We start from the raw sequence: 16,860 nt of genomic DNA, 5'->3' as shown, positions 1-16,860 counted from the left end.
GCAGGACTGAAGGTGCTGTACTTCAATGTGTGGAGTATTTAGAATAAGGTCGATGAACTCATGGTGGAATTAGAGATTAGTCAGTATGACATTGTGGGCATCACGGAGTTGTGGCTGAAAGAAGGCCACAGTTGGGAGCTTAACACCCAAGAATATATTTTGTATCAAAAGGACAGGCAGGAAGGCATAGGCGGTGGTGTGGCTCTGTTGGTAAGAGACAGAATTACATCTTAGAGAGAGGTGAGATAGGGTCAGAGAATGTTGAATCTTTGTGGGTGGGGTTAAGAAATTACAAGAGTGAAAAAACCATTATGGGAATCATACATAGGCCTCAAAATAGTAGCCAAGAAGTGGGGTTGAGATTGCAAAGGCATGTAATAAGGGCAATGTCAATATGCAAGGGGATTGGGAAAATCAGGTTGGTGTCAGATTGCAAGAGAGGGAGTTTATTGAATGCCTACAAGATGCCTTTTTAGAGCAGCCTGTGCTTGAGCATACTTGGGGAAAGGCTATCTTAGATTGGGTATCGGGTAATAACCCAGATCTTATTAGAGGGCTTAATGTAAAGGAACCCTTAGGAGACAGTGATCATAATATGATTGAATTCATACTGCAATTTGACAGGGAGATGCATAAATCACATATATCATTATCGCAATGGAATAAAGGGAATTACAGAGGCATGAGAGAGGAGCTTGCCCAGGTGGATTGGAGGAGGATACTGGCAGGGATGATGCCAGAGCAGAGTTGGCTGAACTTTCTGGAATTAGTTCACAAGGCCCAGGATAGATATGTCCTACAGAAGTTGTTCTCAAATGGCAGGAGTAGGCAACCGTGGCTGACAAGGGAAGGGAAGGACTGCATAAAAGCCAAGAAAAGGACATATAAGGCAGCAAAAGTGGGTGGGAAGTTGGATGATTGGGAAGTTTTTAAAATCCAATAAAAGGCAACTAAAAAAGCTATAAGAAGGGAAAAGATGAAATATGAGGGCAGACTAGCCAATGATATAAAGCAGGATAGCAAAAGTTTTTCTCAGATATATAAAGAGTGAGGTGATAGGTGATATTGGACTACTGGAAAATGATGCTGGTGAAGTAGTAATGGGGGACAAAGAAATGGCAGATGAACTTGTTGGGTACTTTGCCTTTGTCTTCAGGGAGGAAGACACTAGCAGTGTGCCAGAGGTCTGTGAATGCCATTGCTATTACAAAGGAAAAAGTGTGAGACAAACTGTAAGGTCTTAAGGTGGATAAGTCACCTGGGCCAGATGGACTACATCCCAGAGTCCTGAGAGAGGTTGCTGTAGAGATAACGGATGCATTGGTTATGATTTTTCAAGAATCACTTGATTCGGGTATGGTCCCAGAGGAACGGAAGATAGCAAATGTTACTCCACCCTTTAAGAAGGGAGGAAGGGTAAAGAAAGGAAATTACAGCCCATTAGCTTAATCTCAGTGGTTGGGAAAGTGTTGGAGTCTATTACTAAGGACGAGGTTTTGAGATACTTGGAGACCAATGATAAAATAAGTCAAAGTCAGCATGGTTTCTGTAAAAGGAAATCTTCCCTGACAAATCTGTTAAGAGTTCTTTGAGGAAGTAACAGGCAGGCTGGACAAAGGAGAGGTAGTGGATTTCACTTACTTGAAATTTCAGAAGGCATTTGATAAGGTGTCACACATGAGGCTGTTTAACAAGATAAAATCCCATGGCATTACAGGAAAGATATTGGTCTGGATAGCAGAATGGCTGACAGGCAGAAGGCTATGAGTGGAAATAAAATAAGCCTTTTCTGGTTGGCTGCCAGTGACTAGTGATGTTCCTCAGGGGCCAGTATTGGGACTGTTGCTTTTTGCATTGTCAGTGATTCAGATAATGGAATTGATGGATTTGTGGCAAAGTTTTTGGATGATATGAAGGGCTATGTAATGCTGAGGAGACAACGTGACCACAGAAGAATGGGCAAAAAAGTGGCAGATGGAATACAGTGTTGAGAAATGTATAATAATGCATTTTGGTAAAAGGAACAATAGTGCAGTCTTTTATCTAAAAGGGGAGAAGGTTCAAACATCAGGGGTGCACGGAGACTTAGGAGTCCTCATGCAAGACTCCGAGAAGGTTAGTTTACAGGTTGAGTCTGTGGTAAAGAAGGCAAATGCAACGTTGACATTTATTTCTAGGGGAATAGAAAACAAAAATAAGGAGACAATGCTTCAGCTTTATAAGACATTAGCCAGTCTACACTTAAGAGTATTGTGAACAGTTTTGGGCCCCATATCTCAGAAAGGATGTGTTGTCATTGGACAGAGTCCAGAGGAGGTTCACAAGGATAGTTCAGGGAATGAAGGGGTTAACATATCAGAAGCATTTGGCAGCTTTGGGCCTGTACTCACTGGAATTTAGGGGCATGCGTGGGGATTTCATTGAAACCTACTGTATGTTGAAAGGACTAGATAGGGTGGATATGGAAATGATGTTTTCTCTGGTGAGGGTATCCAGAATTAGAGGGCGCAACCTCAAAATTGAGGGGTGAGCCTTTTGCAACAGAGATTTTTTTTAGCCAGAGAGTAGTGCATCTGTGGAATGCTCTGCCACAGGTTGTGGTGGAGGCCAAGTCCTTGCGCATATTTAAGGCGGAAGTTATCATTTCCTGATTGGTCAGGGCATCAATGGATATGATGAGAAGGTAGGTGCCTGAATGACAGTCCCGTTGCACTCACATCCATCATCATGAAGTCTTTTGAGAGGCTCATCATGAGGCACATCAAGACCCTGCTGCCCCCACCCCCCCTGCAGTTTGTGTACCATCCCAACCGCTCAACAGACAATGCCACTGCCATCACCCTCCACCTGGCCTTAACCCACCTGGACAAAACAGACACGTACTGTCCATAGAATTCAGTTCAGCATTCAACACAATCATCCCTCAGAAACTGACTGGAAAACTGAGCCTACTGGGCCTGAACATCTCCCTCTGCAACTGGATTCTAGACTTCCTGACTGGGAGACCTCAGTCAGTCCAGATCAGAGGCAGCATCTCCAACACCATCACACTGAGCTGGGGGGGGGGGCCCCCCAGGGTTGCGTGCTCAGTCCACTGCTGTTCACTCTGCTGACCCACGACTGTGCTGCAACACACAGTTCAAACCACATCATCAAGTTCACCGATGACACAATGGTAGTACTAGTCTCATGAGCAAGAACGACATGAGAGGAGGTGCAGCGGCTAACGGACTGGTGCAGAGCCAACAACCTGTCTCTGAATGTGAACAAAACAAAAGAGATGGTTGTTGACTTCAGGAGGGCACGGAGCGACCACTCCACGCTGAACATCGACGGCTCCTTGGTAGAGATCGTAAAGAGCACCAAATTTCTTGGTGTTCACCTGACGGAGAATCTCACCTGGTCCCTCAAAACCAGCTCCATAGCAAAGAAAGCCCAGCAGCATCTCTACTTTCTGTGAAGGCTGAGGAGATTCCATCTCCCACCCCCCATTCTCATCACATTCTACAGGGGTTGTATTGAGAGTATCCTGAGCAGCTGCACTGGTAACCCCTGTTTCCCTCCAAGGAGTCAGTGTGGACATGGTGGAGGATTACAAATACCTGGGGATATGAATTGACAATAAACTGGACTGGTCAAAGAACACTGAGGCTGTCTGCAAGAAGGGTCAGAGCCGTCTCTATTTCCTGAGGAGACTGAGGTACTTTAACATCTACCAGACGATGCTGAGGATGTTCTACGAGTCTGTGGTGGCCAGTGCTATCATGTTTGCTGTTGTGTGCTGGGGCAGCAGGCTGAGGGTAGCAGACACCAACAGAATCAACAAACTCATTCGTAAGGCCAGTGATGTTGTGGGGGTGGAACTGAACTCTCTGACGGTGGTGTCTGAAAAAAGGATGCTGTCCAAGTTGCATGCCATCTTGGACAATGAATCCCATCCACTCCATTATGTACTGGTTAGGCACAGGAATACATTCAGCCAGAGACTCATTCCACTGAGATGTAACACTGAGCATCATAGGAAGTCATTCCTGCCTGTGGCCATCACACTTTACAACTCCTCCCTTGGAGTGTCAGACACCCTGAGCCAATAGGCTGATCCTGGACTTATTTCCACTTGGCATAATTAACTTATTATTATTTAATTATTTATGATTTTATATTGCTATATTTCTACACTATTCTTGGTTGGTGCGGCTGTAATGAAACCCACTTTGCCTCAGGATCAATAAAGTATGTCTGTCTGTCTGTCTGCATCACTGCCTGGTTCGGAAATTGCACCATCTCGGATCGCAAGACCCTGCAGCGGACAGTAAGATCAGCTGAGAAGATTATCAGGGTCTCTCTTCCCGCCATTACGGACATTTACACTACACACTGCATCCGCAAAGCAAACAGCATTATGAAGGACCCCACGCACCCCTCATACAAACTCGTCTCCCTCCTGCCGTCTGGGAAAAGGCATCAAAGCATTCGGGCTCTCATGACCAGACTATGTAACAGTTTCTTCCCCAAGCTATCAGACTCCTCAATACCCAGAGCCTGGACTGACACCTTACTGCCCTATTGTCTTGTTTATTATTTATTGTAATGCCTGCACTGTTTTGTGCACTTTATGCAGTAGTAGTCTTGTAGTCTAGTGTAGTTTTTGTCTGTGTTTTTTATGTAGTTCAGTCTAGTTTTTGTACTGTCATGTAACACCATGGTCCTGAAAAACCAGCAGTTATGGTCGAAATGACAATAAAAAGTGACTTGACTTGGGGTCCAGGATCAGCCATGATGGAACCATGGAGCAGACTTGCTGGGTTGAATGGCCTAATTCTGCTCTTATGTTTTATGGTTTTATGGTCTCTGTTGCTGCCATCATCCTTCCTCACTATCAACAACAGTAATAAATTTTGAGTCATTAACTAACTCACTCAGCAGATCTTCTATATTGATACCCAATTTGTTAAAAAACATCACAAAGTGCACAGGGTCCACATTAATTACTGTAGTATACCCATAATCATAGACTTCCCCTACACTCTGCTTTGTGTCACCGTGGCAATGTAGGATCAAATTAGCCTGCTCACCTTGGATCTCTTGTGCTATATCTTTAAATAAACCTGTGCAAGAGTTTGTTAAAGACAAAGAGACCTGCCTGCATGCACCTGAGGGATTGGCTGTTTTCCTCAAGTGGTTCTAGTTTTTGTTCAGCAAAAGGTTAATGTTAAAGCAAATGTATTATCAAAATATATACACGTCACCATATGCTACCCTGAGTTCATTTTCTTGCAGGCATTTACAGGAAAAAAGAGAAATACAATTTGCATCAAAACTATACATAAACAAAGACCAACAAGGAACCAATCTGCAAAAGAAGACAAATGGTGCAAATAAAGAAATAAGTAATGCTGAGAAAATGAGTTGTAGAGTCCTTGAAAGTGAGTCTGTAGGTTCTGGAATCAGTTCAGAGTTGAGGTGATCAGGAACCTGATGGTTGTAGGATAATAATGTTCCTGAAACTGGTTGTGAGAAATGTAAGACTCCTGGATCTCCTGCCTGATGGTAGTAGTGAGAAGACAGCAGGGCTCGTTGATGATGGAGGGCTTTGTCTGTCATGTCCTGGGTTGTATCCCCCACTTTCTGTAGATTTCCATATCAGGTCACGATGCTATCAGTTAGGATACACTTGACTATGCATAACACCATAAGACAATAACATGTAGGAGCAGAATTAAGCCATTTGGCCCATTGAGTCTGTTCTGACATTTCATCATGGCTGATCCAATTTCCCTCTCAGTCCCAATCACCTGCCTTCTCCCCATCTCCCTTCATGCCCTGGCCAATCAAGGATCTATTAACCTCTGCTTTACATATACATAAAGGCTTGACCTTCACAGCTTCCTATGGTAATGAATTTCACAAGATTCACCACTCACCACCTGAAGAAATTCCTCCTCGTCTCCATTGTAAAAGGAAGCCCTGTAATGATGTGCTACACACAGCGCTGAAATAACGACATGCAGTCAGTAAATCGTTTCGAGACTAGTTTATTCAAACCTCGCGGCACTGGTATTTCAATCCCTAGCGCCCGCCCTCTCTGGGCGGAAATGACATCAGAGGTGCATTACCAAAGTCTCTCCCCGCACGCTGGCTATTTGTGAGCCGGTTTGCCTGCGCACAAAGTGGGTCGCCACATAACACCCCCCCCCCCGAGAACTGGCGATACACCCCCCAATGTCCTCAGGCTGGGTCGGACTCTGTTTGGGAGGTCTGCCTCTGCGCCGTGGTGCCTGAACAGCGACCGGCTGCGCCAAGTCCACATGGGCTGGTTTGAGTCGGTCCACTGTGAAAATCTCCTCTTTTCCCCCAACGTCCAGAACATACGTGGACCCGTTGTTGTTGATCACCCTGAACGGCCTCTTGTACGGCCGCTGTAGCGGTGCCCGGTGTCCACCCCTTCGCACAAACACGAACTTACAGTTTTGCAGTTCTTTGGGTACATGGGTTGGGGTCCGTCCGTGCTGTGAAGTCGGTACGGGGGCCAGGTTGCCGAGCCTTTCGTGTAGTCTGTCCAGGACTGCTGTGAGTTCTTCCTCTTGCCCCCTTGGGGCTGGTATGAACTCCCCCGGGACGGTCAGGGGTGCGCCGTACACCAACTCGGCCGATGAGGCATGCAGATCCTCTTTGGGCACTGTACGAATTCCAAGCAGGACCCAGGGAAGCTCGTCCACCCAGTTAGGTCCTCTCAGGCGGGCCATGAGAGCCGACTTCAAGTGACGGTGGAAGCATTCCACCAGTCCGTTCGACTGTGGGTGGTAGGCAGTTGTGTGGTGCAGCTGCGTTCCCAACAGGCTGGCCACAGCCGACCACAGGCTGGAGGTGAACTGGGCTCCTCTGTCGGAGGTAATGTGGGCCGGTACCCCGAAGCGTGCTAGTCAGGTTGCGATCAGTGCTCGGGCGCAGGAATCGACAGATGTGTCAGTGAGTGGGACCGCCTCTGGCCGCCTCGTGATCCGGTCTACCATAGCTAGGAGGTACCGTGCTCCTCGGGACACTGGTAGGGGGCCCATGATATCCACGTGAATGTGGTCGAACCTCTGGTGGGTGGGTTCAAACTGCTGTGGCGGGGCTTTAGGGTGCCGCTGTACCTTGGCTGTCTGGCACTGCGCACACGTTCTGGCCCATTCACTGACCTGCTTGTGAAGTCTGTGCCACGCAAACTTGCTGGAGACCAGCCGGACGGTTGTCCTGATAGATGGTTGCGCCAAACCGGGTATGGAGTCGAAAACTCACCGCCTCCAGGCTGCCGGGACGATGGGGCGAGGTTGGCCGGTAGCCACGTCGCACAGGAGGGTCCTATCACCTGGGCCTACGAGGAAGTCCTGCAGCTGCAAACCCGAGACTGCGGTCCTGTAGCTGGGCATCTCGTCGTCTGCCTGCTGCGCCTTCGCCAGTGCTGCATAGTCCACCCCCAGGGACAGGGCCTGGACAGCTGGTCTGGAGAGTGCGTCCGCCACGACATTGTCCTTTCCCGAGACGTGCTGGATGTCCGTTGTGTACTCCGAGATGTAGGACAGATGTCGCTGCTGGTGAGCTGACCAGGGATCGGACACTTTCATGAAGGCGAAGGTCAACAGTTTGTGGTCCGTGAACGCGGCGAACAGCCTGCCTTCCAAGAAGTACCTGAAATGCTGGATTGCCAGGTATAGCGCCAACAGTTCCCAGTTGAAAGCACTGTATTTGAGCTCGGGTGGTTGCAGGTGTTTTCTGAAAAACACCAGGGGTTGCCAGCGACCTTCAATGAGTTGTTCCAGCACCCTACCGACTGCCGTGTTAGATGCGTCCACTGTGAAGGCGGTAGGGATGTCCATTCTGGGGTGCACTAGCATCGTGGCGTTTGCCAAGGCTTCTTTGGTTTTAATGAAAGCGTCGGCGGACTCCTCGTCCCAGGTAATGTCCTTGCCCTTACCCGACATCAGGGCAAACAGGCATGATTCGGGCAGCTGAAGGGAGGAAGCGGTGGTAGAAATTTACCATACCCACGAATTCCTGAAGGCCTTTGATTGTGTTGGGTCGGGGGAAATGGTGGACTACGTCTACCTTAGCGGGCAGAGGGGTTGCCCCGTCTTTAGTAATCCTGTGGCCCAGTAAGTCGATGGTGTCGAGCCCGAACTGGCATTTGGCCGGGTTGACTGTCAGGCCGTATTCACTCAGTCGGGCGTAGAGTTGACGGTGGGACAGATGCTCCTGACGACTGCTGCTGGCTATGAGGATGTCATCCAAAGAGATGAAAGCGAAGTCCAGGTTGCGTCCCACTGCGTCCATTAACCGCTGAAACGTCTGTGCAGCATTCTTTAGGCCGAACGGCATGCGGAGGAACTCAAAAAAGCTGAAAGGGGTGATGAGTGCCATTTTGGGGACGTCGTCAGGATGCATCGGGATTTGATGGTATCCCTGGACGAGGTCCACCTTGGAGAAGATCCATGCACCATGCAGGTTTGCTGCAAAGTCCTGAATGTGCGGCACAGGGTAGCGGTCCGGTGTCGTAGCCTCGTTCAGCCTGCGGTAGTCGCCGCATGGTCTCCAGCCCCCTGTTGCTTTAGGCACCATGTGCAGGGGGGAGGCCCATGGGCTGTCGGACCGCTATATGATCCCCAATTCCTCCATCCGCTTGAATTCCTCCTTCACCAGGCGGAGCTTTTCCGGGGGGAGCCTTCGTGCGTTGGCGTGGAGGGGTGCTCCCTAGATCGGAATGTGGTGCTGTACCCCGTGTCTGGGCATGGCTGCCGTGAACTGTGGTGTCAGAATCAATGGGAAGCCTGCCAGGAGTCTGGTGAATTCGTTGTCCGACAGCGTGATGGAGTCCAGGTGTGGGGCCGGCAACTTGGCTTCACCCAGGGAGAACGTCTGGAAAGTCTCGGCATGTACCAGTCTTTACCCTTGCAAGTCGACCAGCAGGCTGTCAGCTTGCAAGAAGTCCTCCCCCAGGAGTGGTTGGGCCACCACAGCCTGTGTGAAGTCCCATGTGAACCAGCTGGTGCCAAACTGCAGCCGCACTGTGCGGGTGCCGTAGGTCCATATTGTGCTGCCGTTTGCGGCCCTCAGGGTGGGTCCTGGCTTCCTGTTGCAGGTGTCGTACCCCGTTGGGGGCAAGACGCTGATCTCTGCTCCGGTGTCAACCAAGAAGCGGCGTCCCGACTGTTTGTCCCAGACATACAAGAGGCTGTTTTGGTGGCCAGCTGCCATAGTCATTAGCGGCAGCTGGCCCTGGCTCTGGCAGGGCGGGCGACAACGGCAGGCTTCTGTGCCCCACTGCTGGTTGTAGAAACATCACTGTTCATTGTCCTCCTCACTCCTGTCTCTGTGTTGTGTGCACCCCCCCGCCGGGCCTGGTCTGGTCCGCTGTTGGGCGCGTGGCCTGGTAATCTGATCGACGGATGCCATGCTCTCCCTCTTGGCTTTCCACAGCATGTCTGCCTGGGCCGCCACCTTCCGGGGGTCGCTGAAATCTGCATCGGCCAGCAGCAGTTTATGTCCTCGGGCAGTTGCTCTAGGAACGCTTGCTCGAACATGAGGCAGGGTTTGTGTCCGTCAGCCAGGGACAGCATCTCGTTCATCAATGGTGACGGCAGCTTGTCTCCCAAACAGTCCAGGTGAAGCAGGCGGGCACCCCGCTCACGCTGTGAGAGGCCAAAGGTCCCAATGAGCAGTGCCTCGAATGCTTCATATTTGCCTTCTTCTGGGGGTGACTGTATGAATTCCACAACCTGGGCGGCCGTCTGCTGGTCAAGGGCACTCACCACGTGGTAGTAACGAGTGGAATCAGAGGAAATCTGCTGAATCTGGAATTGGGCTTCTGCTTGGCTAAACCACACGCGTGGTCGCAGCGTCCAGAAAGTTGACAGTTTTAGCGAAACTGCTTGAACAGATGAAGAGGCGGTCATCCTTGGTCCAAATCCCGTTTGGACCGTCGGTGTCACCAATGTAGCGATGTGCTACACACAGCGCTGAAATAATGACACGCAGTCGGTAATTCGTTTCGAGACTAGTTTATTCAAACCTCGCGGCGCTAGTATTTCAATCCCTAGCGCCCGCCTTCTCCGGGCGGAAATGACATCAGAGGTGCATTACCAAGGTCTCTCCCCGCGCGCTGGCTATTTGTTAGCCGGTTTGCCTGCGCAGAAAGTGGGTCGCCACAGCCCCTCTATTCTGAGGCTGTGTCCTCTGGTCTTAGATATTCCCACCATTAGAAACATCCTCTCCACACTCATTCTATTATTCATCATTCGACAGGTTTCAATGAGATCACCTCTCATTCTTCTGGGTTCCAGTGAACACAGGCCCAGAGCTATACAACACTTTTTATATGACAAGCCATTCAATCCTGCAGTCATTTTTGTGACCATTTTCTGATCCCTCTCCAGTTTCAGCACAGCCTTTCTAAAATAAGGGGCACAAAACTACTCACAATACTCCGTGATGCCTCACCAGTGCTTTATGAAGTCTCAGCATGCCAACATTGCATTTGCCTTTCTCACCACAGGCTCAAACCGCATATTGACCTTTAGCGATTCCTGCACAAGGACTCCCAAATTCCTCTTCACCTCAGTTTTTTTGTATTTTCTCTCCATTTCAAAAATAGTTAACTGTTAACCGTTTCATTTCTTCTACCAAAGTTCATGACCATACACTTCTCAATACTGTATTCTGTCATTTCTTTGCCCTTTCTCCTAATCTGGTGAAGTCTTTCTGTAGCTTGTCTACTGCTTCAGAACTACTTGCCCCTCCACCTATCTTCATATCATCTGCAAACTTTGCAACAAAGCCATCATTTCCATTATCCAAATAATTGACATATAACGTAAAACCAGACGAATCGGTCCTAACACAGAACACCACTGGTCACTGTCAGCCAGCCAGAAAAGGCTTTGAATGCTGCTATTGAGTCACTGCTTTATCCACGTTAGGAACCCTCCTGTGATAACATGGGCTTGTAGCTTGTTAAACAGCTGCATGTGTGGCATGTCAAAGGCCTTCTGCAAATCCAAGTACACAACATCAACTGATTCTATTATTATTTGCTCATTATTTCTTCAAATAATTCCAACAGATTTGTCAGGCAAGATTTTCCCTTGGAGAAACTATGCTAACTACAGCATATTTTATTATGTGCCTCCAAGTACCCTATGACCTCATCCTTAATAATGGATTCCATCATTTTTCCAACCAATGAAGTAAGACTAACTGGCTATAATTTCAGTTCTTCTGCCTCTCTCCCTTATTGAAGAGTGGAGTGTCATTTGCACGATCCTCTACGATCACTTCAGCCACCTTTCAGAAAATGGGGTGTACACAATCTGGTCCAAACGACTTATCTACCCTTGGACCTTCCAGTTTCCCATGAATCTTTACTCTAGTTATGGTAACTTCACACCTTTCATGATCCCTTGACACATGAAACTTCCACCATACTGCTTGTGTCTTTCACAGCGAACTCTGACGCAAAATATGTATTCAGTTTATCCGCCATTACTACCTCTCCAGCATTATTTTCCAGCAGTCTGATATCCATTCTTGCTTCTCTTTCACACTTTATGTATCAGAAGAAACTTTTAATATCTTCTTTAAAATTACTGGCCAGCTTTGTATTCTACCTTTACCTTTTTGATCACTTTTTCAGTTGCCTTCTTTTGTTTTTTAAAAGCTTCCTAATCATCTCACTTTGCTGTATTATATGCTCTCCCTTTGGCTTTTATGTTGGCTTTGACTTCTTTTGTTGGCCATGGTTGTGTCATCTTGCCTTTAGAATACTTCTTCCTCTTTGGGACGTATATATCCTGTGCCTTCTGATTGCTTCCAGAAATTCCAGCCATTGCTGCTCTGCCATCATCCCTGCCCGTGTTCTTTTCCAACAATTCTGGTCAACTCCTTTCTTATGCTTCTGTAATTCCTTTTACTCCACTGTAAAACTGATACATCTGACTTTAGCTTCACCTTCTCAAATGTCAGGTTGAATTTTATCATATTATGATCACTTTCCCCTCTTTTACCTTAAGCTCTCTAATCAATTCTGGTTCATTGCACAACACCCAATCCAGAATAGCTGACCCCCTAGTGGGCTTAATCACAAGATGCTCTAAAATCCATCTCGTAGGTACTCTAGAAATTCCCCCTCCTGTAACCCAGCACCAACCTGATTTTCCCAATCAATCTGCATATTGAGGTCCCCTATGACTATTGTAACATTGACCTTTTGGAATGCATTTTCTATTTCCCTTTGTAATTTGTAGGCCACATCCTTACTACTGTTTGGGGGTCTGTATACAACTCCCATCAGGGTACATTTGCCCTTTAAGTTCCTTACATCTACCAAAATGATTCAACACCTTCCAATCCTTTTGTTGATTCAATTTCATATTTTACCAGCCCAGCAGGACCTTCCTTACTGTCCTTTCAATACAATGTGTATCCTTGGATATTAAGCTCTATATATCCACTCAAGATGGCAGTGCGCATGGACGCAGCAGCCCCTCGGGGAGCGATAAGTATATCTAGTGTTTGTTCTGTTTGTCCGAGACACATAACATACAGTCGGAATATGCTCGTTAACATCAGGGCAAACTATGTTGGGAAAACTGACGAGTTCTGGTGTGACATGGACAGTTTACGCCGCTACGCTACCAAGCCGGTTGCTTCCCGAGGGAGGAGGAAGTGTGAGAGAAGACAGAGGAGGGGTATGAGGGCTGGCATCCATGCTGGGCTAAAAACTAACCCCACCAGGCCAGCGGTACCGTCCCTCCTGCTCTCAAATGTCCGCCATCGACAACAAGCTGGATGAGCTGCGTCTGCTGAGAGAAACACGCAAGGAATTTAAAGACTGCTGTGTGTATGTTTTCATGGAATCCTGGCTCCATGACAACATACCGGACGCGGTGATACAGCTGGAGGGAATGGCATCATTTTGTGCGGACAGAGAGGCAACTAGCTCTGGTAAGAGCCGGGGAGGGGGTCTGTGTATCTACATCAACAAAGACTGGTGTGCAAACGCTACAGTAGCTGCTAAACACTGCTCACCGCTGGCTGAATTTCTCATTGTGAAATGCCGCCGTTCTATCTGCCGAGGGAATTCACCATCGTGCTTGTGGCAGCTGCTTACGTAGCTCCCAGTGCCAATGCTGAGTCTAATGCTAATGAAGCACTGGGAGGCCTACGTGAAGCCATCAGTGAGCTACCGACTACACAGCCTGACAGCTTTATGGTGATTGTTGGGGACTTTAACCACACCAGCTTAAAAACTGTGTTCCCCAAATTCCTGCAATATGTGGATTTCAAAACCAGGGGAGACAACATACTGGACTTGGTTTATACCAACACCCCACAGGCATGCAAAGTAGCCCCCTGCCCCCATCTTGGCCACTCTGACCACATATCTGTCATGTTAACACCAGCATATAAAGCACTGCTTAAACGTGTGAGAGCAGAGAAAAGACAGATAAGGATCTGGCCAAAAGGAGCAGCCTCGGCACTACAAGACTGTTTTTTTGCACACAGACTGGGACGTATTCAAAACAGCAGCCTCCTACGATGACCATATAGACATTGAGGAGTATGCGGAGGCAGTAATCAGCTACAGAGCCAAATGCATGGAGGATGTCATTGTGATGAAAACCTTCACCGCACGTGGTAATCAAAAGCCACGAAAAGCGGGAGGTCCCGACAACATCCCCGTACGTGTGCTCAAGGAATGTGTTGATGTATTAGCAGATGTCCTGACAGCCATTTTCAACATCTCCCTTAGTCAAGCCATTGCCCCCAGATGCTTCAAAACCTCCACAATCATCCCTGTAGCAAAGAAATCAGTTGTAGCCTGTCTGAATGATTACCGTCCCATCGCCTTGACCCCCATAGTGATGAAATGTTTTGAACGGCTTGTCAAACCTCATATCACAGCCAGCCTCCCCTCATCGCCGGATCCTCTACAGTTTGCTTATCGTCCAAATCGCTCTACGGAGGACGCAATATCCACCACACTGCACACAGTTCTCTTTCACTTGGACAATAAAGACACTTATGCCAGAATCCTGTATATTGATTTCAGTTCAGCGTTCAATACCATCATCACGCAGAGACTAGTGGAGAAACTGTCGCTGCTTGGCCTTAACACTGCCATGTGTCGCTGGATTCTGGATTTCTTGACAGAGAGACCACAGTCAGTCTGTGTTGGCAGGAACATCTCTGACTCCATCACACTGAGCACTGGATCCCCACAAGGCTGTGCTTAGCCCACTGCTGTTTACACTGGTAACACATGACTGTGCAGCCAGATTCAAGGGGAACCTAATCATTAAATTTGCTGATGATACCACAGTGGTGGGGCTCATCAGCAAAAATGATGAAACAATGTACAAGGAAGAGGTCAAACACCTAGAGAGCTGGTGCAGTGACAACTTGATGCTTAATGTCACCAAAACCAAGGAGATGATCGTCGATTTTAGACGGTCTCAGCCTGAGCACACACCCCTCAGTATCAGCGGCTCCACAGTGGAGAGAGTGAAAACTTCAAGTTCCTTGGGGTGCAAATCTCGGACAATCTCACCTGGTCCAGGAACACTACTGGGATTGTGAAATGGGCCCAGCAGAGATTGCACTTTCTGAGGAAACTTAAACAAGCACCACTCCCCACTAACATCTTAACCACATTCTACAGAGGCGTGGTTGAGAGTGTGCTGACCTTTTGCATCACAACCTGGTACTCCAGCTGCAGTGCTGCCGACAAAAAAGCCTTGCAGAGTGTGGTTAGGGGAGCAGAGAAGGTTATTGGGGTCTCCCTACCTATCCAAGACCTCTTTCAGAGTTGATGCCTCCAGCAGACACGGTACATCATTAAAGACCCCTCACACCCTCTTCATAAACTGTTTGTTCTTCTGCCATCAGGCAAACGATACAGGAGCATCAAAACAAAAACCACAAGGCTACTAAACAGCTTCGTCTCACACTCAGTCAGACTGCTAAATAGCTGCTCTACCTGGCTCTGCTTTGGACACTTTTAACTTGCACCGGACACTTATAACTTGATTTTAACCGACACGTGGCTGTTGTGTTTTACTATTTATTGTTGTGTTTACTATTTGTTGCGTTTGTTATGTTATGATTGCACTTGCCCCTGGGAAACGCTGTCTCATTCTGCCCTGCAGAGCTGATGTATGGTTGGATTGACAATAAAGTTTTTGAATCTTGAATCTATAGAGGTTTTAGGTGATGATGTTTGTGGAGATGTTGTTTCCAATCCATACTAACTGGGGTCTGCATGGATCCAGTTGTACAGGGAGGTATCAAGGCTCAGGAGGTCGGAGCTTAGTAATTACTTTTGCTTTTGTATTGGATTTTCAGTGTGTGCACTGTTTCTTTGTTAAGTAAACAAAGAAGATACCTATTCACAGGAGGTGTATATAGAGAAATGAGAATAATTATCTAAATTACCAAAAGTTAAAGCTGAAATCTGAAATGAACTTTGTATGTATGCTGATTATCTGAAGCTACTGAATTATTGTTGAAAGAATTCAGAAGAAGAAATGTTGTGCCATGAATTTACTTTGAGCTTCACGACTGTGTAGGAGGCTGGAAAGGGAGAGATGAGACTGGGATTTGGATGAAGAATTACAGTAATAGGACTGTAAAACTAGGGAATCAGTCACAGTTGAATGAAGGCTCCCTGCCTGGTTCCCTAATACACAGGGTTCCACGTCATGTACAGCAAATTCTCTAAAACCGATTAAGCAGCATCTGGAGTATTGCATTTAATTCTGGCTGCACCATTATAGGGAGATGTCAAGGCTTTGCCGTTCAAAAAGTTCAAGTTTAATCGTCATTCAACCATACATGAACATGATCAAATGATACAGCACTACACCAGGGCTAAGGTGCAAACCACAGTACCAACAGTCACACACAGCACAAAGCACAAATAGCGCATAGAAGCTAGCATGCACATATAAGATCTCAGTAAAACACAGCCACAGAAAAAAATATACTATCCAAGACCCTAAGTCCATGAACGTTGCAGCAATCTGCAGTTGAACACAATATGACTTGTTTTCTGCTAAGTAAACACTAGGGGCAACACCAGCTCCAGCTTCAATGATGCGCTACACTGCCTCTGGTGGAGCACACTGACCCTGACACCTCTCTCCTGGGTGGCTGTAAACAGGGAACACGGCGGCTTGAGGCCTAGTCCTTGCTATGACCAAGGCCATGCAGCTCCCTTGTCATCCTCTGCTGCCATCACCAATGAATCAGTGAATTGGACTTGCAACATTCCACATTAACAAAGTCCAACAGGGGTCTTGAGATCATAAGGAAAGCAACTAAGACAATCACTTGCTTTAGACTTCACTCCTCCTTCGTGAGCTGACAATTCTCTGATGCAGGCAGCACCAAGTCCAGCTCCTTCAGTTTGTCTGCCAACAAGCAACTTGCTGATGTGGTAGACCTGAGTACTCCAAGTTCTTAATGTCCAGTAGGGTCTTAGGATCATAAAAAATATATTTAAAAAAGGCAGTAAGACCTTTGGTTGACCCCATAGAAGCTGCTGTGATCAAACATGTTGTCACCTTCCTGGAGACTTACTGCAAAGAGACGTTTTCAAGAATGCTGCCTGGGTTTGAGAATATGTACTATAAGGGTCAGTTTGGGCAAAATTGGGATGTTTTCTCTGCAGCAACTGAGACTGAGGGGAAACCTGATATCAATGTATAAGGCTATGACAGAATCTTTTCTCCCAGGGTCAAAATGACTAATAACAGGCTTGCATTTAAGTTGAGAGGGGTAAGTTCCAAGTGGATATGTGTGGCGAGTTGTCACACACAGTGGTGG

The 16,860-nt window shown here is 47.5% G+C and overlaps 1 protein-coding gene across 1 annotated transcript in view; it reads right to left on the bottom strand.

The window, feature by feature from the left end:
- Positions 1–16,860, bottom strand: part of LOC132381967 (ephrin type-B receptor 2) — a 468,380-nt gene that overhangs the window by 97,589 nt on the left and 353,931 nt on the right. The gene's annotated exons all lie outside the window — the stretch shown is intronic.

The sequence above is a fragment of the Hypanus sabinus genome, chromosome 27 (assembly GCF_030144855.1).
Source record: "Hypanus sabinus isolate sHypSab1 chromosome 27, sHypSab1.hap1, whole genome shotgun sequence".
NCBI classification, from domain to species: domain Eukaryota; kingdom Metazoa; phylum Chordata; class Chondrichthyes; order Myliobatiformes; family Dasyatidae; genus Hypanus; species Hypanus sabinus.
Note: the sequence above shows the minus strand (reverse complement) of the source record. Positions and strands in the feature narration are given on the sequence as shown.